Below are 24,567 nucleotides of genomic sequence, written 5' to 3'. Positions count from 1 at the left end.
TTACCTATAGGCAGTACTAATTCCTGTGAAAAACGTGATGACTGTAGAGTGCATCCTTTAAACACTAAGTATATGTACTACTATTGGAAACTGGACTTCTGCATAACCAAGGAGCATAGATAATAATAATAGTAATAATGATAGTAATAGTAATAATAATAGTAATGATAATGATAATAATGATAATGATATTAAAGAAAGAAAGTTTATCTCTCCTTCGGACGAGGCACACCTTTACAGGTGTTAGAATCTAAGTCTTTGGAATATGCCAAAGTTGACTGAAGAGCATTTGAGACCAGAATCACGGCAGGAGACAGGCAATGTTCAACTAGCTGGACTACAACCTATACATCACCCTAGGAAGTCCTGACTACTACAGAAGGGGGAAGATAGTATAGATTAATAAGACGGATTACATCTGACACTGTTTGCTTACAGGTTGGTCTGAGAAACTGCGTAAGAATTCCTTTCCTTCTTCTGTACTATACAGTACTGGAGAAGATGGAGACAAGAGCATCCCTAGGACTTGCTGCACATGAGCCTAGATGTAAAATGTGGCCAACATCCGGAAGAGGCTCACTCTTAATGGACTAAGACAGAATGTGAAAGAGTATGATGTGTAAGATCACTTCTTTAATTTTTTGCCTGCAGGCACACATGAAAATATGAATACATCCCATAGGAATGTGTACATATACCCATGCAAGCATATGAGCACATAGGCAGACACACACACACACACACACACACACACACACACACACACACACAGAGGAGTATGTAAGAATAGTTTATTCTTCATGGACATCATTCCCATAAGGAATAAAATAAAATTTAAAGAACAGAGAACGGATAGCACAGTACTTAACATAATGTACCAAGGTAATATCGTTTTAAGAAGAATCAATACTTAAACAAAAGTTATCTAAGACTGTATCTGAACTGAGTTCTCAGTATGGGTTTGTTAGTATGCTAGTCAAGGAATCATTTTAATTGGAAAGTCCCAGCCCAGAAGAGAAACACAGCCAAACATGTATTACTTGTCTAAAGAAAAAGAAATTATACAGTGAAGAAAGCAAAGGAATTTATTAAACGGGATAATTTTGTTTCACTGAACTGGCTATGTTTAAAATACAATAGTATTATTTAGAGAATAGGAAAGCAAACCTCTCAAGGATGTTTAAACACAGCAAATGACAAGCACTGTGTATGTATGTTTTGTTTGCTTTTCAGCAAATATTTTACCAAGCATTTGTCAAGAATGTGCAGAAAGAACTGAATTGAGAATTGATTTGTTCATTCTCAAAAGAGAGAGGTGATAAAAAGAAAATGATGAAACTCACACCTGCCCTTCTTTCCCTTAAGTTGAGCTTCCTATTGATAAAAGGAATCATTTCTCTTTTATAAAACATGACTATGTGATTGGTTTCTGTGAAGGTATGAGCATACTCATTGTAAACAAAAAAATGACAGAGTGAAAATGTGAAGTCAATAGAAATGTAGTGATGTTTGAATCATGGTGCTATGGGTATTTTTTGGTAGAAATACACCAAAGCAGAGTTGCAGATATGACTGCCTTAGTCACTGTACAATCACTGTGAAGAGATGCCATGACCAAGGCAACTCTTCGAAAAGAAAGCATTTAATTGGGGGCTGGTTTAGAGTCTCAGAGGACTAGTAATTATCATCACTGCTGGGAGCATAGTGGTATCCAATTAGAACTGCAGCAGTAGCTGAAAGAGTCAATCTGGTGCAGAGAGAGGGAGAATGAAACATTCTAGGTATGATGCAAGCTTTGAAACCTCAAAGTCCAACCAGTGAAATAGTTACTCCAACAAGGCTACATGGATTCCAAGAAGGGCATACCTTCTAATCCTTCTCAAATAAGGTTAGTCTCTATTGACTAAGAATTTAAATATATGAAGCTATGGAGCCATTCGCAAGGAAACCACTGCATCCCAATCCTTGTTCCCCATAGGTTTGTAGCAATATTATAATAAAAATAATACATTCAGTCAAACTTTAAAAGTCCTTATAATCTGTCAAAGTCTCAACACTGTTAAAAGTCCAAAGCTCATCCTCTTCTGATCCTTGTTACAATCTCTTAACTGTAAACCACTACAAAGTCAAAAGGCAAAAAACAGATCCCTCATCGACATACAGTGGCATAGAATATATATTACCATTCCAAAACATGAAAAGGGGACAGAGGGGAAAAAACACTGGGCCAAAGCAAGACTGAAAACCACCAAGTTAAACTCCAAATTCTGCTTCTCTATATCTAATGTCAGAATGCTCATCGGATCTCCAGCTCTTTTCAGATATTTTGATGGCAAAAAAAAAACATTTCCTTCTCTCTTTTGTGTGTTGGTTCCATACCTGATCTGTAGTACTTCTTGGGAGGTTTCTCGTGGCTCTTCCAGCTCCAACATTTTTTGTAGTCTCCACTGAAATCTAGACTTCCACTCCATAGCTCTGCATACTTGCTTTTCTAGTCCTTCATGCAGGGATAACCCTGACACACTCCTGGCATCAGCCACTTGCTTTAGCAATAGATGAAGATTCCAGAACCCTGTTCTTATATCCTTGACTCTAAAGCAAGAACTCTGCTGCTGGATGGGGCTGAAACTTGCCCCCATTGAAAGTATATTTGCATTAGCTTTCTGATTTTGATGGTTTTCTCCACTGTTAAAACTTTTCTTTAATTCTCTTTCCACACGTTAGAAACCTGTGTGAATGAGGTCTTGCTGAGGTTACCACTGCTTTCACCACTTCGGCAAACAGTTTTTCTTTGAGCATTTTGTCGACTTGAGCAGTAGACATCTATAGGAGACTTAACATCTCCTTAACATCTATAGGAGACTAGTGCTCCTTTTCTCTTCAAACTGCATTTTTTGTTTCCTTGATCAGTTTGCCCTTTTCATTATTGATCTGAATAGGAGTGATTACTGATAAGTAGATGAGAAAGTCATTACTAAGCTGTCTTGAAGTCTTCTCTGCCAATGTCATTAAGCCAAAACCCTTCAATGTAGAATCAGTCAGATTTTTTAAAGCACGAAGGAGCCACATTCTCTGTCAAACTGTCACAAGAATGGTCTTTCGTTCACTTTCTAATATTTTTCTCCTCTAAAGTTATTGAGCTGGGCACCCACAGTTCCAAATACTCTCTGCTATGTTGTCCATGGTCCTATCACAATGGCCCATTAAGCTTCACTTATTTTGTTCACATTTCCAAATTGTCCCTCATTCCTCCCACAAACAGCACGGTCATGCCTGTCAGAGAAACGTGCTATTCCCGGCACTAATTTCTGTCTTACTCCCTATTCAATTCCTGTAAAGAGAAATTAGAAAAAGGCAGCTTTTATAAAAGAAAACCTTTAATTGTGAGCTGGTTTACAATTTCAGAGGTTTAGTTCATAATCATCATGACAGGGAAGGTGCAATCACTCCAGAAGTAGCTGAGGAAGACACCCAGACCCATAGGCAGAAAGATGGAGAACAAGACATAGTTGACCTGATGCAGCCTTTTGAGACCTTCAGTCTCCCACCCAGTGACACACCAAGGCCAAACCTACTCCAACAAGGCCACACCTCTTAGTTCTTCTAATCCTTCTCAAATAGTGGAACTCCCTGATAACTAAGCGAATTTCAACTGCTACTTCAGATACTATCAAACAAAGCATCCCAGACTATCAATCCATTTACATTTTTGTAGTGAAAACTTACTGAAGAAATTTTTAAAAATTTCTCAAATTTTCATACAATGGATGAGCCTTTCTAATACAAACCACCAAAATGAGTATTTTCTCCAATGAAACAAGAAAAAAAATCAACTCCACAGAATTTTCTAATTTGAACACTACGTCACATTTTGTAAATAGCATAACTATAGTGTTTATATGGAGTATCTCAAAGCAGGGACATTTTTCTGTATGCTATTGGAAATGGTGCCAGTAATTTGGGAAATATTTCTAGGAACAGTGAGACTCTCGTTTCTTACAATTCTATTTTCATTTTACTTCTCAAAATCATTGTTTGAACAAATAATTAACATTTTTAGCAGAGTATATCATGAATGGTATTTACCGTATAAAGATTAGAGCACAAAGTATCTTCTAATAGTTATAATCTTATGCTTTTGGAATTTATCTCCCAGTGAAATTAATAATAGCAATCACCTGAGAACTTCCTGGGAGTTAATGGGAAGAGAATGCACCGATATGGGTCAGTAGGCAAGTTAGGGCTAACGTGAAAATTAGCTTGAGTGAATGAGTCTGGGTCCCAGAAGCTTACAGGTGTAAGTCACCAGAAGATCCCACTCAGAGCATCGCTCTGAGCAAATACTTGAGAGTTAAATAGCAAGAAATAGCCTAAAGCATGATTTTTCTCATGACAGAATTATATGTAGTCACCAGAGGCCAATACTATAAAGTAGAATCCAAGTTTAAATGCTCATAGATGAAAGCAATCACTTTAGCAAATTTCTTCTACTGACTCAGACACTTTCAAACAAAGCATTCCAGACCATTAATACTTTTGCATTTTAGCAGCTAAGATTTAATGATGCAATTTTAAATAATTTCTCAAATTCTTATACCATGGATAAAAACAAATGACGTGAATAAAAGGTATTTTAATAGAACTGAATCTCTGCTATAGCTTAACTGAACATTATGTTGTTTTTGTTAGTTTTATTGTTAGTACAAATGTCATCCAAAATGATGTATAAAAGGATAAGGAGATGTTTCATCCTTTTCTTTTTCAAGCCCAATGAGACACAATCTCCTCCTTTGAAAGCACATGGAGAATGCCTATTGTGCAGAAGGAATTCATTCCCCAGAGACATATCAACCTTGATTGCCACAGCGAGATAATTCCCACATTTGAAATTCTAAAGGCTGTGGGTTTCTGTTACATTCCTTTCATTATATAAATAGTGCTTGTGTTTAATTTTCATTGAACTTGTTTTAATCAATTCAACTGAGCAGGAAGAAGGTTACAGCTCAGAGCATCTCTAAACCAAGCACTTTAACAAGGACAACCTTGTCCATGTCATGGATGGATGCTTTCGAGCAACAAGAGTAGTTTCAACTTCCTGCCTATTGGCACCAATGCACAAAAGACAAAACACTGAAGACAAAGATTTAGCATAGAAAGAAATTCATCCTCCTCAAATGCAAGTACAGAAAGAAGAGATCAAATTCTGATATAATAAAACGAATGCTTTGCATATCAGGTTCTGAAGACAAACACAATATGAAGTTTCCATTTGCTCTTTCTCTCTTCAGAGTTGTGTCCACCGGCTCGAAGCATTTTATGTCTACTCAGATGCTGTGAATACTTTCCACCTCAATTTTCATTAATATCTCTTTCTTCACAACATGAATTGCATCATTATTTTCTTAGCGATGACCTTTCACCACTTAAGTATTGACAATAGGAAAATATATCTTCAATTGCCTTGCTATACAGATGCTATATGGGAAAAAACCTGAAGCGTGGTCAGAAGAGCAGCACAGAGAGGTTCAGTGTTAGAGAGCTCAAAGAAAATGGAGCGAGAAAAGGAAGAAAGGAAGGAAGGAAGGAAGGAAGGAAGGAAGGAAGGAAGAAAGAAAGAAAGGAAGGAAGGAAGAAAGGAAGAAAGGAAGGAAGGAAGGAAGGAAGGAAGAAAGAATGTGGAGCAACATCAGCTAGCAAGGAAGTCTACAGACAGAGGCAAAAAAGGAGAACACGTAAGAGACTGGAATCAGGTCATCTCATCAGGAAGTGCTTAAGTGATGTGGACAATTTGAAGAGATAAATGAGTACCATTCATTTGAATTATTGGGGCATTAGATACTTAAAATAGAAGAGGCATTTCTGTCCATTGAGAATAAAAACCTCAAGACTCCATCAAAAGCCGTATTTTCATTTGTGAGGTCTGCTACAGGACACTTACAGCAGCAAAGAAATGCAAGAAGAAAGGATATTGTATTTTTAGAACTTGGGATCCTCCATTGTTTCCTTTTTAGGTAATGAATCCTTATTACTTAATTCATTTGAACTATTTGTTTTCATAGTCTTTTAAAACTTATCAACAGTAAATATCCATGAGGGTTTTTCTTTTTCAATTTTGGAAGTTATTTGAAACTATAGGCATTAATTTTTCCTGTTTGATTAATGAGATAATACCATGATGTTCTTGATATTTATGTGAACTATACAATAAAATATGAATTAAACATTCATATTCATATCCACTTTCACAGATATTATTGCTTTCAACTATCTAAGGCAGGGAATAATCGTTCTTTGAACAGGTAGCATTGGTATATATTCTACCCCGTCATCGGTTTAACTCAGTTTACCAGACCTTACTACCAGATGTATAGCTGTGCTGTCATGAATTTACAGAGAATAAAACAGTAAGACCTCAAGTGACTAAAGATCTCTGTGAAGACTTCCACTTCCTGTTTGGTGCACTGGGAACTTGAGGATGTTACTTCTGTCCCTGTTCAGAGCACAAGCTGAAAGAAATAAAAATCAATTGACGGTTTGTATTATGTAGAGAATTAACGCCAGACAGAGATTAAGGAAGGAAAAGATGGATAGAAATGCATTGTCTAAGACTAGGAGAACAGGAGCCAAACCATCTCGGGGAGCCAGCCTGAGAATGAACATTATTAACCCAAGCAGAAAAATCTCTAAGAACTCAATGAATTTCTGACAGTTTAGACACAAATATGAGTTAAAAACTCAAGGGAGACATAGTTTGCACGTGTGTGCGTGTGTGTAAAAATATCACCACGTTTTTGTTAGTTTTATATCAATAAGCGTATCAGGCTCTCAAGGATACAATTTCCCTTTTTCTTTTTCTTTATGATTAGGAGAGAAAAGAAACTACTTCAAAATAGGCTCAGAACCTTTTGTTCCTGTGGACAGCATCTGTGAAGACCCATTCTAACTAACTCTAATTGGGAGTGAGTACTAGTTAGGGTGAAAAAAATATTCAATTTCAGTCGGCTTTTTAAGCATGTTGACAGTTGTATGCTAACTTTTGTAAGTGAAGACCAGAGAGGCAGAATAACTAAAATAACATCGATAGAAAGTAAATGCAGAGAACTGGAGTTCAAGACTCCACATACAGCTACACTGAGCAAACTAAAGTAATGTTGATAAAAGATAGAAAAAGTAATCAATAGATTAGATGAATAAATAGATCTAAATTAATATAGTTAACTGGCCTTTGAATAAGAAGAAAAGGAAGTCAAGGAGAAACAGCAAAAAAATGGTGGTTTCTTTTCCAAACAAGTTGTGGTATTACAAATGGATTACAAAAAGAAAAAATAATGAGGGAATCATAAAATAATTTTAACACAAATCTGAACCCAGAAACCCCAGACTTCAGAGTATCAGGTTAGAGGACAACTGACCTAAATGTAAAAGACAACTCATGGTAAGAAGTGTTAAGGTAAGGATAAGAAGATACAAAAATTCAAATACCATTGACTTTGGCAATGGCATTTCAGAGACAACAAAACAGGCAAAGTTCATTTGTTAAAAAACAAAAACAGTATGTAAAGAAGGAGGATTACCCTGATTACACTGCTTTGCCAGTAACTTGGAGTGAGCAACAATTCAAAGGGAAATTTCTCCTGTTGGTACTGCTGTTTCTTATTTTGTGGTTCTTGTGGGGAACATTTTCAGCCCATTTGGCTTAACTTCTTTTAAGATATATATGAACATAGACATATAAAAATATATTATGTAGTTGCATTATATAATTAATATACAAATACATATTCAATATATATGTAAAGTTATATATAACTTCATATATATCTATATATGATTTTAGGTAAATATTAAATTATATGGTTCCTTGAAGCTTTATCAGGCAACCTTTGAGTGGTTTCATCCATCCCTGATTTTCCCCTATATTGAACTTTCCCCTTCTTCCTCAGTTGAATGCTCCTCCCTATTTCTAGGTTAGCTATGTCATATCACCAGTAGACCAATACTACCCTCCCAAGCTCTCCTTACCCACACGTATGGTCCTTTTATACTTTCTTGGTTTCTGTGGATTCCCCATATGTAGATGGCTATTCCTAAAGATGCCATACACTTAGGACAAAAGGATGGAATGATTTGAGTTAGATCTAGCCCCAAAGTGTCTTCCTCTAATCTCTCTTCCATTATATCAAAAAATTACTTTGCAATTTGCCAAAGGAGAGAAAGAACTATACAGTCCTTTGCAGTTAAAATAGCTATGGACCATGACAATGGGTCACATACTAAGATATTCATAAAAGTTCAAACCTGGCACTCTCATGTATGTGGCAACCTTCTTCGGTACTGAAAACTAAGCCAACTTCCCAGTACTAGTGAGACCTTACTTAAGAAAGGCTCTGTTACTATCACTAGTTTGCCAGAGCAGCATAATTTCTTATACATTCTAAGCCTTGTCCTTGCCGGACATATAAGAGTAGATACCACCCCTCTTCATAAGCAAAACAGAAACAAATAATGTTACAACAAATGGAAACTATCACAGCAAACCCCAACTGGACAGAGCACAGAGATCAATAGGTTGTGAGGAGCCCAGGGCCAATGTATACATTTGTAGGGTTATGGGCTTGCATCCTAGAGAAGCACAGAGACACAGCTCATGGGGTGGGAAAGCAGTCTTAGACTGGAGACCTAAAGCTGGTTTGGACATTCCCCAGGCCTGGAACAAGGCCAGGGCTGTGGGGTTCTCAGGCTCTTGGATATCCAGGCACTGCTCCTGCTCAGACTTGCAGAAGAGCTAAGGAGGGAGTTGACCTCAGACTGCATCTATCCCTGGGCTGGGTCGGGCAAGGCAGGGAGGTGGGGAGCTCTGCCTAGTTCCAGCAGGGAGAGTCCTTGGCTTAATGGGAGGCAGGCTTGGTGGCAGTTGTGGCTGGGAATGAAGCAAGATCTTTGATGAGAGACCAAGCAGAGGCTCTGTTGGTAAAGGCCTTCCTCACGGCTCCGCACAGTGGATATGAATACACTGTTCTAAACAGTTTATTGTCACGATGGAAAGTGGATGCGTAAACCATACCCCATTTCTCAGGGTGGGTCTGAGATTAAATACCTCTTGTCTGGGAAGGAAAGCTTACTGGTTACACCCTCCGGGTCTCTAGGTACCTCATTTCCATGGCTTGAGCCTCCATAACCATAGGTCATGTCTCTTTTATATGAGAAGCATGGCACATGTTCTAAGTCAGGAGTCTGGCAGGGAGCAGGGAATCACCTAAGTCTCAGGTGTGTGCCCACTGAGTCTCCAGGTCTCAACCTGCTCTACCTTATCAAACTTCCTGGCATCGTGTTTGGTCCCACATATATCTATGTCAAAGTGTTAAAAAAAACATGTGGAAGAGGGGAGACTTTAAGAGCCTGAATCCAGGAAGTCTGCTGTGAAACAATCTTTCCTAGAAATGGCTACATAAACAAGACCGTAAAATAGGCATATGAATCAATATGTTAGGGTGAAAAGAAGAAATTTTCACATTGCTATTTGAGACAAAGAACTACAGGCAACCAATGACCGATGACTGCTGGAAAGTAGAGACTTAGCCTTTCCCTGGGGAGGAGCCTATGCATTAGTGGTGCAGTGTAGAGTGGTCAGCCTTAATTCTACATACACACAAACAACAGTAAGAACAATAATGGAATCAGTAGGTTCATTTACATACATACACACATTGAGCACACAACACAGAATTGTATCACATACAAATACATACCTATACACTTAAATAAAAATAGTCAAAGAAAAAGGTTATTAGTGTTAGATTATGGGTATAGGAAGGGAGGGAATGGTGGTACCTGGTAGGTAGGGTTGCAGAGAAGAAAGAAGAGGGCAAAGTGATCTCATTCTATTTCAATTTAATTAGACTTGACACAATCATATATCATCTTACAAGACAATGATATAATAGTGGTGTCAATATGGTGTTTTTCTGACAGCTACACATACTGAGTGTATGTTACCTTGGATGATAGTATGATTTGAGGAATTCTAGAAGCTTTAAGAGTCAGGATATGACTGAAAATAACAGGCGATTAAGTGTGTTTTGGAAGAAATATCTTGTACCAGACCACCTCACCACTGGCCTCAATTTTTGGTCACCATATTTTGAGTGGCTATTCAGGGTCACACACTCTCCACCACGATACGGTGACACTTCTGAAACTCTGAAGTGAGATATGAGTTCCCTTCCCTATGTCTTGGTCATGAGAATTAGAAGGCAAACCGACAGCCAATTGCATTACTAAAACTAATCATGTGGTTTGTAAATCTTTGGAACTGGTTTTCAGGAGTAATTTGGAAGAGGTTGGTGATCTGGACTAGACAGGACCTATTAATGTTGAGAACAGAACAGAATGGGTGATTCCAGGGGGAGCTCAAAGGACCAGATGCTAGTAATAAAGACTGTCCTTAAGAAACTTCGGGTGTGAAAGCAATGCTATTGATAAAGACAGAACAGTCATGTGATGTTGCAGTAATGATGTCATCTACACTTTCCCTCATGGACTGAGATTTTGAGAGGACTTCAAAGTGTCTGAGTAGTTAATTGGTAGAAGTAAGTACAACAGAGTCTAACATTGGAACTGTGGCATGGCTGTTGCTACTGTCTCTTACTTTCTTGTCCTATGACTGTCAGAGTCAAGTTAAGGGAGAAAGGATTTCTTTCACACCACAGTTCAAAGATAGTATCCACCAGGGCCAAAAAAGTAAAAAAGCAGGATGTTAAGAAGATGTCCCTGGCGTATCATCAATCAGGAAGCAGAGGATAATGGGTGCTTGCTTGTGTGTAGCTCATTGTTTTCTTCTTAAATATTTCAGAATAAAAGTCCAGGGGAACAGTGATACTCACTTCTCAGATGGGTACCCCCAAAGGAGGTAATTCTTCACATGCATGCAAAAAGGCTTATCTCACAGGTGATTCTAGATCTCACCAAAATAAGAATCAAGTTGCACAATCACTCCAGGATTACTGTGAAAATAACGAAGCGAAAAAGAAGAACGAGAGAGAGACCTGAAAAGCCTTCCTGTTGGTCAGAAAAACAAAGACAAAAACCAACCAACTAAACAAACCAGAATAAGTTCAGAGTTATTGAAGTAATAGAGTTTTAAGGGATCATTTTTAGTAAACAAAGGAAAGCAAGTTCTGTGTATCATCATGAAGGAGATTCTCAAGTGTTGTCTAAACTCCATTCGTGTCAGGCTTAACGTTGGCAAAAATGGTGTCATTTGATAGACTTTTTCTTGGAAAAATAAAGGTCACTCTTCTCCTATGGTCACCCAAGAAGCTGCCTCCTTGAGATTCGTTCTGTTGTTCTCAAACATCCAAAAGCCACTGTGGACAGGGCCGAACTAGACCTGGCTACTACTCAAGCTGTTCATAGAACTTGGCATCAGCTCTCTGTGAGTTATTTAGGCTTTCCCGTGAGAAGGTTGCAAGGTTTCTACATAGCTGTAATAGGAAGCCTGGAGCACAAATGATAGGGGCAGAGTCACTACAAGCAGACTGCCAGAAGGCAATGTGTGGAGCTGTGGAGCTGAAGAAATTAAAGACTCTGGGACACTGGAAAGACCTGAAACCAAGCAATCGGACAAAGCTTTGGACACCATTGCAAATGGACTGAATGCATTTGGCATTATTACATGGCTGTGTGTTTTTCAGGTCAGGAGCAGAACACTATTGTTAGAATGTAAAATGTCTTCCAGGAGCTCATATATTGAATGCTTGGTCCACAGCCACTGGTCCTATTTTGGGAGATTCTGAAAAGCACAGGCATGAGCCACACTGGACGAAGTAGGTCACAACAAGCTTGCTCTTGTCCTGTACTGAGATTCTCTCTGTTTATCTCCTTGATGGCTGTTACACAATGACCTGCTGTTCCCTACTACTTCCTCTATTTTATAGTGAACAGTACTGTTGACAAACCATGATCAAGAATAAATATTTCTTCCTTCTAATGTTTTATGTCAGGCAGTCAACCACAGTGCTGACAAAGCTAGCATGGAAATATACTATTTGCCTCTCAGTCTTTAAAGCACCTCTGTTTTATACTTATAGCATATGTCAGCTTACTGTAGGTACGTTTCAAGTCAAACCTGTATCTGTGATTTTCTATTTTGAATAGTACATGTAGAAGAAAAATGATGTAAAATATGAGAACTTGTAAAGCGGGAGCACAGGATGGTGAACTCTGTTCCCATCATTTGATGACATCCAGAAAACATTACAGTAGTTTAGATGAACACATCTGAATACAGAAATAACCAGTATCTGCAGTGCTCAGGGGGGAGCAGTAGTTCTGGTAAACATTACAGGAAAATGTATCCTGTCAGAATAGTTTGCAGATAATGATTGTCAAGATCAAAAGGAACAAAATTCAAAGCCACTGTGAATACTGAGTCCAAGCGCTGTGATACAGAAATGACTTTATTAGGGAGCTAAAAACAAACTCTTCACCCTAATTCTGTTCTTGACTAAATATGCTTCCTGGTTTAAGTCATGCAAATATATTCTTTCCAGTTCTTCTCCTACCTCTTATAACTTTAAAACTGAGGAATTAAACTAGATAATCTCTAGCTTTCTTTACGATTAAAATGTACTGTGCAAAATTCCAGTATATGAACCAAAAGAGTTCAGGAACTAGATGCACATAGAGATTTTATAGATGGCATTTGGATGAAGAACAGTACAGTTACATAACACAGTCATTTAATCCTATTCTGGGAAAATATTAAGATAGTGACAGAATATTGAGGTACTAAGTGTCAAAGCTGGGTTCTGTAAGTGCCAGCAATTAATTTTTCCATTTTATTTTCCGAGAGGTGGGACCTCTTTTAATACAGGAAATAACAGGTTTTATATTATTTGGAATGATGCTTCAGTTCTGGAATTTAAAGGCCACTACATTTCCTGAAAGCTACTCTGTTAAACACAAAGCATAAGTTATTGGTATCAATAGAGAATCAATAGAAAATTTCATTCACTATCTTCATTCATCTATGGACATTCGGTGTCCGCTGACTAATATGCAAAGTTTAGATGTTAAAATTAAATTAACAAAATAAGATCAAAGAGAATTAAGGTCATCACAGAGCTGACTCATCATATCAGGAAAGACATGTTTTCCCAGAGTCACCTTTAAAAGAAACTGTGGTTGGCTTTATAACAACAAACGAACCCATTTATAAATGCCTATATACACGTTTGACAGACACACTTCATGAAGTGCAAGTAGTTTTAAAAGGTCATGAACACTAAAGCATCATTCATTCTATGCAACTTTTTTAGAAGATTATAGCTCTATTTTCTTAGGAGAATCAGCTCAGTCCAGTAATCATAAATAGAGAATTATGAAAGAAACAACATTGACAACATGGCAGGGGAGAGACGGTCAATGACTGAGTGTACATGCTGCTCTCAAAGACTCAAGTTTGACTGGCAACACCTAGTGTGGCCCGGACTGTAACTCCAATTCTAGGGGACCTAAAATCTTCTTTGTTTCTGTAGGCAGTCGCTATATGTGCACACAACCCCCGGAAAAACCCATACAGATGCACGAAAATCCAGTGACCATGGAAACAGCCATACATGCTTATGCACCTTCATAAAGGGTGGGACTGTAGACAGAGTCAATGAGCTGGAAAAGTGAAATGTCTGCTGCAGCAGGTAAAAATGCCTAGGAGATGTCATGATTGAAAGATCAGTATGCTGTGCCGAGGACTGACAAGAAATAGAAGAGGCAGGTCCCAAGGAGACAGTAGGATAAAGAGGCCATCTCCAATGAGGTCTTGAAAATGAATGGAGAGCCGGCAGAATCCATTAAAGAGATTGTTTCTTTTCACATGTGAGAGAACTGGCAGCAGGATTCTGCACAGGCAATGAAGCCTGAAGAAGTGCCCACTGCATTGAGAACCCATAAAGAAGACGGCTGATAATAAAGAGATGGATTCCTTGGGATTTCTCTCAAGATGGAATGGGGCCCCGTGTGGCATTATTCTAGAGGCCGTGGAGCTCAAGAGAAATTTAAAGGTAGATACGAACACAGAATATGGTTGGGAAAGGAGACGTGGATTCTGGGAGGTCCAAGGTACGGCAAAGGAGAAACTCCTCAGAGAACTATGTATCTGGATTGAAGAGAGAGCAGGAAGTAGAATTATGTTTACATTGGGTGTGCTCTCTTAGCACAGAGACCAACATCTGGCTTTGGTTACATTTATCTGAGCATAGTGAAAATGTTTGAATTAACCAGAAAAGATTAGACTAAATTTCATAACAGTGTTTACATAGCAGAATAAATGACAACGCAGACACACGGGGAAAGTGTGTGTTTATGTACACATTTCAAAGAGCACCCCAAGCTACATTATCTTAGCGTGCCTGACATAAAACAGGGCTCTGTGTAAACTCCTAATGATAGCCATTACAAATTATGTTAGGCTAAGGTGGTTTAAACATAGATATCCCATGTCTGTGTTTATTGCTGTGATGAAGGGAGTCTGAATACATTCCTACCAAAATTAAGTGTAAACATGGTTAGGAAATGTATTTAAATTTTATTTTCCTACTTCCAGTATAATTTCAGGTGACATCCTTATCCTCAGGAATTACAGCTCTCACAATAAGATGATTTTATCCATCTTTTATCCATGAGTAAACATATTTAGAGTCTTGATCTATTAGCATATTCTCAGGATTATTATGATCTTTAGAACAGCAGTATTGAGTTTACTTGGGTATACTTCCTAGATCTTAAAGATCCCATTGGGGCTGGAGAGATGGCTCAGCGGTTAAGAGCACCCGACTGCTCTTCCAGAGGTCATGAGTTCAATTCCCAGCAACCACATGGTGGCTCACAACCATCTGTAAAGAGATCTGATGCCCCCTTCTGGTGTGTCTGAAGATACTTACAGTGTACTTATAAATAATAAATGAATAAATCTTTAAAAAAAAAAAGATCCCATTGAACATTAATAAAAGGCTTTGTGTATCCTGACCTTGTTTTAGAATATGAACTTCTGCTTGTAACATTGTACCATCTGGTTTTTAACAAAGCCATGTGACAAATGATGGGGGGGGGAATAATGCCATCCTTGATCAGGATAAAAGAGATCTTCAAGAAGAGAGAACAATTTAGAGCTTGGGAAGTTTTATTTCTTGCTGATAGATAGTTCAGAATATCTGGTTCTAAAGGAAACTACTTGGTTAAAGAGTGACAAAAGCAGACACAGTCGTTTTGTTGTAAACACTGAGACAGACCATCTATTTGAAGAAACGCTGACTGGTTGCAGGTTTGTTAAGAGGACCCCATCCTTCTGAACTAGGTACTCTCTGTGAGTCCTCAACCATACCTGGATTTACTGCAGTGAAGTCAAAACACAATTTCACAGGATGTTTGGTTTCCAGTACCTGAGACATCACCCCCGACTCCCTTCCCTAGAGTTCTGACCTTGCCTAATCAGAGAGGGAGTTAAACCTTATGTCACAATATGATATGACTTTGAGAGAGGCTAGAAGACCCAGCCCAAGGCACCGTTCAGTGTCATACCGGAGTGCATGATGATGAAGCCTGACATTGCTCTGATACTCGAAGAGGTCAGGTGTGACAAGCGACTTGACACCTCAAAGCAGCAGGAAGCCCAGACAAGAGAAGTGATGAAATCTAGGCTATCCTACACAACATAAATACATAGCAGACCCTTCCTATAAGGTGTGGAGGGTGGGGGAAAAAGGAAAATAAAGTAAGCCGAGAGCAAAAATAAGTAAACACACGTAATTAATAATACCAGCAATAAGTATCTCAAAATAGATCTCATCGAAAACCATTAGCTGAGCATTGTTTGTGTGGTATGTACAGTAAGAACTCATATGCCGTGTATTTATGTTTCACTGTACTGAGAACATGGGAAACACGGTTGGAAAGCCACTGGCGACATCATTCCTTTGAAGACAGGAGCCTGATATAGCTGTCTCCTGAGAGGCTCTGCCAGAGCGTGACAAATACAGAGACAGCTGCTCATAGCCAATCATTGAACTGAGAACAGGGTCCCCACTGGAGGAGTTAGAGAAAGGAATGAAGGAGCTGAAGGAGCTTGCAACCCCATAAGAACAACAATACCGACTAACCAGAGCTCCCAGGTACTAAACCACTATCCAAAAAGTACACATGGACAGACCCATGGCTCTAGCTGCATATGTAGCAGAGGACGGCCTCCTTGGGCACCGATAGGTGGAGAAGCCCTTGGTCCTGCCAAAACTGGACCCCCACTGGAGAGGAATGTCTGGGGTGGGCGGGAAGGGGTGGGTGGGTGGGGGGAACACTCTCATAGAAGAAGGGGGAGGGAGATGTGATAGGGGTTTTGTGGATGGGAAACCAGAAAAGGGGATAACATTTGAAATGTAAATAAAAAATATCTAATAAAAAAAGGTTTTAATTCGCTCAAATTATCTGCTTTATATTTCTGGTTTAAAAAACTACCTTTTTGATTAAAACAAAGACTGAAGGAACACCCATTCAGAGCCTGCCCCACATGTGGCCCATACATATACAGCCACCCAATTAGACAAGATGGATGAAGCAAAGAAGTGCAGACCGACAGGAGCCGGATGTAGATCGCTCCTGAGAGACACAGCCAGAATACAGCAAACACAGAGGCGAATGCCAGCAGCAAACCACTGAACTGAGAATAGGACCCCAGTTGAAGGAATCAGAGAAAGAACTGGAAGAGCTTGAAGGGGCTCGAGACCCCATATGAACAACAATGCCAAGCAACCAGAGCTTCCAGGGACTAAGCCACTACCTAAAGACTATACATGGACTGACCCTGGACTCTGACCTCATAGGTAGCAATGAATATCCTAGTAAGAGCACCAGTGGAAGGAGAAGCCCTGGGTCCTGCTAAGACTGAACCCCCAGTGAACTAGACTGTTGGGGGGAGGGCAGCAATGGGGGGAGGGAGGGGAGGGAACACCCATAAGGAAGGGGAGGGGGAAGGGGGATGTTTGCCCGGAAACCGGGAAAGGGAATAACACTCGAAATGTATATAAGAAATATTCAAGTTAATAAAAAAAAAAAAACTACCTTTTTAACCATTTCTGATTGTCCTAGGTAAACGAGAAGCCGAGTTTACCTTAACCTTTAATGTGAGCATTTACACAAATTTTGTATGCGTTTTCTTGTCATGTTCATCATGTTGTATGTTTTCTTGGTGTTTAAATTATTAAAAGTTCTTTAAAAATTATACGAGATGAGATTAAACTGATGCTGAAGAAATCACTTTCAAACCGATGACATATTTGTACTAAAAATTTTTTTCTTTCATAAGTCTTACTGAATTCTCCTGAAGCCAGAAAGAGGATTGTGTATTTCTCAGCTGCCTGTTGTCAAAATGTCGTTGAAATCAAGGTTTCCCAAAGATCTGGGTGCTAAGAGTTTAACCCCAGTGAAGACTTTTGTTGAATTATCAGATGCAAGGGTAGGGCAGAGCGGGACAACCCAGGTCACTAGGGCAGGCCACAGAAGGGGAATGTATACTCTGCGGCTCCGTTTCTACCCTTGTTGCCTTGTCAGCCGTGAGACAGTCAGCTTCTCTGTCCGCATGTTTCTCGTTGTGATGTGCTATCACAGACTACCGCATTGACACAGTGTGAGGGATCATGGGCTGGAATCTGACACTGCTTCTAAATGAACCTACTTTCCCTAACTGATCAACTTGAAATACTTTCCCAGGAATACAAAGCTGATGACCCCAAGTACCATTATGTCAGCCGTCAGCAGAAGAGTTAGTTGGCTTACAAAACGAATGTAATGCCTGCGGACAAGTAACACATCAACTTGCTTCCATTACAAATGGGAAAGAAGAAGGAAAAATGATATAATTATCTTATAAATATCTATATTTATTATCAATTTTAGGATGATCATGAAACAGTAAGTTTCATCTGAATTAGTGAAGGAAAAAACATTATAACACTTTAATTGTGTTTTAAAATGTATCTAGTAGTTTTTAAGGCTAATTTATTTTGTCTACAGCTTTGGTAGAAATCTGATCCGATTACATAGTCAATGTCGCTGGACCACCAGCTTCTCCCCTTACCTTCTCCTCATCCACACTCCTCTCTTTTTTCTTCTTTTCCTACTTGCTCTCCCTCCTCCTTTTTCGTTCTTGTTTCTCCTTCCATCCTCCCTACTTCCCTTTTCTTTCCCTGTGGTAAGGACAGTTAGCAAGCTGTGTCATCTTGACAAATGTGAAGGTACGCTGAGTAGCATTGTGAACTGTAGTCAACCCGCTGTGCTTCTCTCCTCAGTAACTTCTCCTGCACAGCACAAGCCACCAGGCTATTGGAAATCAGGTCTCTATGTCCCCCTACTTCTTAACTCTGGAAACCACTCTTTTATCTTCTGCCTATCCAAGTTTGACTATTTTTAGTTGACTCTATAGAGTCATGAAGGATTTACCCTTCTGAGACTTGCTTATGTCCTTTTATGTGACAAATTCAAATTGATCTATGTTGCTGATAATAGAAAAATTTGTTTCTTATGACAAGCTTGATAATATTCCATTGTATGTATATATACTATGTTTTAATGTATATCTAGAATTACACAATATATATATATATATATATAATGTTTTAATGTATACCTGGAATTATACATTATGGAGGTTATTTGAAAATTTAAAGTTATGCATTTTAACATGTACGGGAAGTATAATGAACTAGTCTGGTTAAGTTAGTGCTTTATATTTATTAAGATTTTTTTGGGTGAATGGAGGTTTGACAAGGATCTGGGAGCATTCAGGACAGGTGAAACCATGATTACTACATAGCATATGAAATTGTTTTTTTCAACAAAAAGATGATTTACATTAATTTTATCTTATACACCTTGGACTTTAACTCAATTCTACAGGAACAATAATGGAACTTCTATTTCCCTATAAGCAGTTACTTAAATTTAACAACAGAAATTAAGCTGAACAAATAATATTTGGAATTAAAAATGAAAGCCACCTTTGCCTCATAGCATCTAAATCCTTTTCTGAAATAGAAAAGAAATTTGAAAGTGCCATTCTTCCTGGATAAAATAAGAATAAGTAGAAGACAGAAAATGGGTTTTTCTATCCTACAACCCTTTGCTACCAGAAATATGGAAGTTAGAAGATTCTGAAACAATTCAATCAAAAGAGAAATTTTACAAGTTTTATAAAGACAATCAATACTCATTTCCTTCAAGGAAATGTTTAGGCTAAGCCAAAATATGGGAAAAATAACGTAGAGACTTCCTTCTGTGAAAAAAATATTGTTTGTACAATAAATAAATTTATTTTCTGAGACTTTTTTAAATCTCCTTGACCTTGTAGTTTACTTGGGAGTGTGTTTTAGTGAAAAGGTAAATGGATTTTAATGAATAAAAAAACCCAAAAGCCTTACACACAGTAGAGAGCAGTATCTGGGCCTTATACCAGGGCGCCTCCATTACTAAGGCCCTCTAAGAACAAACCATGGCTTAGAGAGGCAAAAGGTTAAGAGAGACATTTGATTTCTTATTAGATTTGACTGTGGGACTTTGATTGACTTAGCAACGTTTTATCGTGAAATCAACTACTTTTTGTCCAGGGAATTCGAAGTTGAAACCATTCTTTTCTGGGTTGGTGAACATGCTTCCTGTTTTTGATAATTTAGAACTGTTATAAATATTTCTGCCATTGTTTCAATTACAGAGAGCAGAGTCCAGCCTCAAGTACTTCAGATTTCATTATAGTGGGTTGTAGTCACACTGACATCAGCAAATGTAAATAATACCACATACTTTATTAAAGAAAAAATTGAGCTTCAGATATTCTCAAGGTGATTTTGTCAATATGTGATGAGCTGGAATTTTTTTTTTATTAACTTGAGTATTTCTTATATACATTTCGAGTGTTATTCCCTTTCCCGGTTTCCGGGCAAACATCCCCCTTCCCCCCTTCTTTATGGGTATTCCCCTCCCCATCCTCCCTCCATTGCCGCCCTGCCCCCAACAATCTAGTTCACTGGGGGTTCAGTCTTAGCAGGACCCAGGGCTTCCCCTTCCACTGGTGCGATGAGCTGGAATTTGAAAGAGCCCCATCTGTACTCTGACTATTATTTGAAATATCATACATAATGACATGCTCAAAATACACACACACACACACACACACATACACAGACATATACACAAACACACACACACATACAGACATATACACACACAGACACACACACAAACACACACACAGACACACACACACGTGTATATATATATGTAGTATATATAAATGTAAGTTAACAATCGGTACTATAGGTCACTGGCCAGTCTACTTTTATAATTATAAGTTCTGTTAAAGATCAACCTAACAATTAGTAGGTAATTCAACTTAAATATTTATCTTCAACATTTTCATTTTACTCTTGAAATTTTATATATGCATACAATGAAATATGATCAAATCTCTCCCCTGATTCAACTCCCACTATCTCTTCCAAACTTTATGTTTTTTCTTTTTTGATAATGTACTAACTCCACTTGGTTTTGACCATGTGTGTACAGGTGGAGGAACCATGCACTAGAGAAAATCCTAGTAAAGAACAACCCTAAACTACCCTCAGCCTCGATGACTGTACAGTGTCAATAGCTCTTCAGGATGAGGTGATGCGTGGATAACGCTTACACTAGCTACACTGTGATTCTGGCCTTTCTCCTGTGTAGGCCTTTTTTAGGTAACTACAGAAACTGCAAGTTCATGCTCTGTCCTGAATACAGACTTCGAATCATTCTGGAGCTTCCCCTGGGTCTTATACTCTTTCTGTCTCCTCTTCCACAATATTTCCTGATCTCTGCTGGTGGAATTAATATAATGTCCCATTAAGGGTTAGAGCCTTATGATCTTATTCTTGGTACTTTAATATGCCATTCATTATTTAAAATAAAAAGATATTCTTAAGAAATTCCTGCTAAAGTGACTTCTCTTTATGTGACTACTCAGTTTTACTCATAGACTCTATATAGTCTTTATTCCTATAAAAAAAAAACAGTAAATTTGCTGCTTTTTGCCCACTTCTCATCAATCCTCCCCTTTACCTCAAGGTAGAAAACATTACATAGAAAGAAGGAAATGGAATCTTTCTTTGAATCAGAAAAATATTGAAGAAATATTTTTCTCCCCTCTAGAAATCATATTTTGTGATTAAATGACCAAGTACATTATTGTGCAAATAGCTCTCATGATTTTGGTGGATTACAGGCAAGCCCATAACTTTAATAATAGGTTAATAAATAAAGGGTTAGTTGTACCATATCAAATTGAGGCAAAATGTTTTCTCTTTAAACTATTTATCAATGACATTTTATAGTTTTCTTCTTCCTTCCCTTTTGTCTCTCCTATATTTTCTTTCTTTCTTCCCTTCATTCCTTCCTTCTTCCTTTCCTTTCTTTCTTCCATCCATCCACTCATCCATCCACTCATCCATCCCCTCATCCATCCATCCATCCATCCATCCATCCATCCACTCATCCATCCCCTCATCCATCCATCCATCCATCCATCCATCCATCCATCCACTCATCCATCCCCTCATCCATCCATCCATCCACTCATCCATCCATCCATCCATCCATCCATCCATCCACCCATCCATCCATCCATCCATCCATCCATCCACCCATCCATCCATCCACTCATCCATCCATCCATCCATCAATCCATCCATCCATCCATCCATCCATCCATCCACCCATCCATCCACCCATCCATCCATCCATCCATCCACCCACCCATCCATGCATCCATCGATTTAATTGTCTTCTTTCCTTATCAGTTGCCTAGTCAAATATCTATAAGATATCTGTTAATTCTTTGTTTCTGTAAGTCAGAAAGAATGTTGAAATGACACATATTTTAAATAGAGATATAAAATCAGAGGTAAAACGGGACTTAGAGAATAACGTTCAAAGAAAGATAACAAAATGGCAGTTTTAAAATTCTAGTTAAATATTTTTTTACTGTGTATTGTCTAAATAGTCATTCTCCAACTTTACCCTTGAATTCTTTAATGACATTTTAAATGGCAATGACCCTGAATAGGACACACAAGTTTTTCTTGCCTCATTAAGTCTGGAGGGGGTGACTGTTATGAGCCTCCCATGTTTTCTTCCATAAGGTGTCGAGTTAATAGCATGTGTGAATAAGGCATTTGCTTAATCCATCATATTGGAATACTTTTCCCTAGACATTGCTAATCCCAATTTGTATATACCCTTTATAAAGAAAAGGTTCCTGATATTACTCAGAGGAGAATTAACTTTCTTTCTAAACCTAGTAGGTCAAATGGTACGCCAAGCTAGTCTCTGAGCACTTCATCACAGGCCGAAGTCAATGGTTAGTAGCAGATGGTCTAAGGCCAAGGATTCCAAGTGAATTTTCAGGTCATGACCTCTTGGAGTTTGAAAGTAACATTCATTTCTCTCCCTTGTTTTTGTTATCCTAAAATACAGGTCACATTTTCAGTAGACTATAAATGGATATGGAGTGAAATCCAAATTAACAAACTATAGCTTTATTTATTGATTTTTCTATTTATTTTCTTATTTTGGTGTTTTGTCATTAGTGAATATTTATTACACTAGGAAATAAAGGGGTTACATTTTCCTTATTGACTCATATTTGGAGTCTAGTTTCTGTTATAGGGTGTGTTTGGAACGTCATCCTTTATTTTAGTGGGTAATTGGCTCACATAGTGTAAGTCTAGATTATGATTACCCTTGCTGGGAGAAGGCCAGGGTTTTCACATTAGCTTTGGTTCTCTAAGTGCACATTTCTTTGCTATAGTTGGAGTTGTTCTCTTGCTTACTCCTTTGCTTTGCCTGTATCAGAGCCATCCCAGCGTTGATTTGTAGATAAAGTATACTGGATGTGTAGAAACCACACAAAATATACAGAAAATTGATAGCAGCACTCGCAGGAAATCAGACCCATTCCATGGAAAGGCAAACAAACCTCAGCTCTCATTTTCCCTGAGAATTTTCTTAACAGGTGAATTGTTACTGATTGTATAAGGAAAATAGAAGTCAGTGGAAATGAACCCATCCTTGTGCAAGTCTTCAGTAGTGCACACATAGGGATATTGTTCATTATCTTTCATGCCTCAGAACTTTCTTCTATTAATCTTTACTTTAACTATAACCACCTTTTCTGAATGAATGCATAACTCTCCTCCTTAATAACGGCAGATGTAGATTTAACTTCAGAATGATGTGCATCCCTGTACAGACTTCATTATTTTACTCTTTAAATATTATAAACAAAAGTTTCAGACTAATGATAAAATGTTTTCCTGTTTATAGTAATAATTCCAGTATTGTTTAATTAATAAATATTTGATTGGAAATAACCATATATAGGTGTATAGCAAATCAAACATTTGTAAGGCACGACATCAACACTGAATTCATGCTTGCAGCACTTCAAAGTGTTTCTGTTTGTGCTGTATATGAAAGCATCTTTAAATCATTTTCTCATCTGTCTGGTTGAAGTCCCTGTGTCCTACCTATGTGTGCAATACATAAATATAAAGGAAAGGGAGGCTGTTGGTTGCTACCTGAGGGCGCTGAGAAAGAAGAGTGCTTGCTTTGCCCTTGACTTATGTTCACTATTCAGCTCAGGTTAGAGGAGATGCTTGTCTGATTGTCTGCTCTATTTTTCTTTGCCAGAGCAGATAGGGTATGCTTATCTATTAAAAGCACTTCCAGAGCAATGTTAAAAGCCAGGACACCTGTGGATCTTGTCAAGAGGGTTTTCAGATAGGTCACTTGCTGTTGGAGCAGCTTGATGAACAGAATAACAAGCATTTGTGTGTGTGTGTGTGTGTGTGTGTGTGTGTGTGTGTGTGTGTATGTGTGTGTGTGTGAGAGAGAGAGAGAGAGAGAGAGAGAGAGAGAGAGAGAGAGAGAGAGAGAGAAATGGGGTTCTCTATGGTTTTGTGTGGTTAATGAAGAAGTGAAGTTGATTAAATAACTGGGAGAGGAAAGGGAGAAAGGCTTCATTTTTCCACATTTCTAAATAGGTCAGTGATCTACATCTTTATTCAGAAGTCAGAACCCTACAAGGATTGCTGCTACTAAAAGTTAAATACATGAACATGATCTGCCTTACAATAAGGGCTTCAGTATCTGGAGACATGGCATTAATTTGTTGCAAATAGTATTTGTGTTGCTAACCCAAACATTTAATTTATAACAGGAAGCGATTCAAATAAAATTGAGAGATGTGATTTTTCTTTTTAATCAATATGTTTGGATTTTTTTTTATCATAATCGAAGTAGCTTTTCTTTAACCTCAGGAAATGTTTTAAAAGCTTGTGAATGTTTTTGATAGGACAAAATATATTAATTCACATTTAGATCATTTTATTAGCATTTAGTAAAAAATAAGATGAAAGAAACTTCATGGGATATGATATGATCGCACCATTATTTATTAGTACGTGGTATCCATGTGTGCAGTGATAGTGTTCA

The 24,567-nt window shown here is 38.2% G+C and overlaps 1 protein-coding gene across 4 annotated transcripts in view; it reads right to left on the bottom strand.

Annotated features, from left to right (window-relative positions):
* Gpc5 (glypican 5) overlaps window positions 1-24,567 on the bottom strand; it is a 1,436,787-nt gene that overhangs the window by 140,581 nt on the left and 1,271,639 nt on the right. The gene's annotated exons all lie outside the window — the stretch shown is intronic.

Source organism: Rattus norvegicus, chromosome 15 (assembly GCF_036323735.1).
Source record: "Rattus norvegicus strain BN/NHsdMcwi chromosome 15, GRCr8, whole genome shotgun sequence".
Taxonomy (NCBI): Eukaryota; Metazoa; Chordata; class Mammalia; order Rodentia; family Muridae; genus Rattus; species Rattus norvegicus.
Note: the sequence above shows the minus strand (reverse complement) of the source record. Positions and strands in the feature narration are given on the sequence as shown.